The sequence below is a fragment of the Belonocnema kinseyi genome, chromosome 8 (genome assembly GCF_010883055.1).
Source record: "Belonocnema kinseyi isolate 2016_QV_RU_SX_M_011 chromosome 8, B_treatae_v1, whole genome shotgun sequence".
In the NCBI taxonomy this organism is placed as follows: Eukaryota; Metazoa; Arthropoda; class Insecta; order Hymenoptera; family Cynipidae; genus Belonocnema; species Belonocnema kinseyi.
The window spans coordinates 80741806-80744077 of record NC_046664.1 but is presented as its reverse complement, the minus strand read 5'-3'; the positions used below and the strand labels follow the sequence as shown (position 1 = coordinate 80744077).

Genomic DNA, 2272 nt, shown 5'->3' with positions numbered 1-2272 from the left:
ACGTGTTATTTACTTAAATAGCACGAGAATTCTGGATCAATCTGAAAAATCTCTATCCCTTCCACACACTACCCCTTTCCCCTGCCGAGTGAGTCACGCCTATCTCGAAAGGGAAATGGCTTAATGGTGTAATAATAATGTGCCTACTGTAATAAATTCGATTTAAAACGCTTCAAATTCAGTTTAAAATACTTTTACGCAAAAAAATATATATATTTTCAATCAAGAAAGATTTTTTAATTAAAAAAATAAATAAATTTTAAAACAAATTTTGAATTTTCGGAAAAACAAGTTTCTTTTGAATGAAAATATGAATCTTCGACCAAAATCGTTGAATTTTCAAACCAAAAAGACAAATTTTCAAAACAAAATACTTAAATTTCCAATAAGGAAGGTAACTTTTTAATAAAAATGTTGAATTTCTATCAAAATATTTACATTTTCCATCATATAGTGGTAGTCTTAACCAAAAATGACGAATTTTACAACAAAACCGTTACAATTTTATCAAAAGAAAACTTTTTAATAAAATTTTTGACATTTCTTAAAAATAATTAAATTTTTCACCAAATAGTTGCAATTTTAACCAATTTGGATCACATTTCTATCTGGTCAGATTACCGTTCAACAAAATAGTTGAATTTTCAACAAAAAAGTTCATTTTCAATCAAAATTTGGAAAAAATTTGTTGGTTAAAACTGCAACTATTTGGTGGAAAATGTAATTATTTTCCCGAAAATTCGTCAATTTTATTGAAAAAGTATTCTTTTTGATTGAAAATAGTACTGTTTTGTCCGAAACTCGTTTTTTTCGGGTTTAAAATTCAAATATTTTGGTTAAAATGTTGTCTTCTTTGGATAAAATTTAATTTTTTTTTTGTTCAAATTTCTAACGTTTTATTGAAAATTACAGTTCTGGGTTTGAAAACTTGACTGTTTGGTGGAATTTGATTTTGTTTTATAATTTTATTTATAAATTTTAATAATTTATTTAATTATTGAAATCAACTAAATAATTAATATATTTTTGTAAAAAAATAGGGTACCTAATCCTAGTATTTGTAAATCAAATTTCTCACCTTTTGTTATTATAATTACGTTATAAATTATAAATAATATTGATTAATTTATTTATGTTTAACCTAATCATTAAATTTTATCTATACACATTATTTTACCTAAATAATTAATTAATGTTAACATAATTAATTTCTTGCTGAGAATTAATTTTCTAAAATTAAGTTTTAATAATTACCATTTTTTCTAAAAAATTAAACCGCTTTTCGCTACCACTTTTTTCATTTATAATTTAAAAATTTTTGAAATAGACAATTTCTTTTAAATTATTAATGTAATATATATTTAATTAAGTTATATATTATGTTAAATTTTAAAATTAATTTAAAATATAAACTTTAAAAAAATGTATTTATTTAAGATTTAATAAAAGTAAAAATTTCAACTTGTAAAAAATTAATTTGTTTCTTTAATAAAAATAAATGTCGTATAATAATGAAATTGTAATTAAAATATTCAAGAAATTTAAATTATATTGAATGTTTAATTAAATATTATGTAATATACAATGAAATTGAGAGGTAATTTGTGTGTGTGTATTAATTTTAATCAAATTAATCAATTTTACAAATTCTTTTAATAAATTATGAAATTAAAATATATTAAGAAGATAAACTAATGAGATATTTATTTGAATTTTTATTTATTTTTAATGAATAAATGAAATTAGTGTCAAATTTATTTATTAAAATTTACTAAATTAAGATATTTTTTAAAATACGAGGGTTAAAAATTTAAACGTTTTATTGAAAATTACAGTTCTGGGTTTGAAAACTTGACTCTGGTGGAATTTGATTTTATTTTATAATTTTATTTATAAATTTCAATAATTGATTTAATTATTGAAATTAACTAAATAATTAATTTTTTTTTTAAATAATATAGTACCTAATCCTAGTTTTTGTAAATCAAATTTCTCACCTTTTGTTATTAAAATTTGGTTATAAATTATAAATAATATTAATGATTAACTTATTTATATTTAACCAAATCATTAAATTTTATTTATACACATTATTTTACCTAAATAATTCATTAATGTTAACATAATTAATTTCTTGCTGAGAATTAATTTTCTAAAATTAAATTTTAACAATTGCCATTTTTTATAAAAAGTTAAACCACTTTTCGCTACCACTTTTTTCATTTATAATTAAAAAATTTGACAAAATAAAAAATGTTTTTTTCAATTATTA

The 2272-nt window shown here is 19.1% G+C and overlaps 1 protein-coding gene across 1 annotated transcript in view; it reads right to left on the bottom strand.

Moving 5' to 3' along the window:
* The window catches only part of LOC117178993 (eukaryotic translation initiation factor 4E-like), a 24067-nt gene that overhangs the window by 9303 nt on the left and 12492 nt on the right, over window positions 1-2272 (bottom strand). The window lies entirely within an intron of this gene.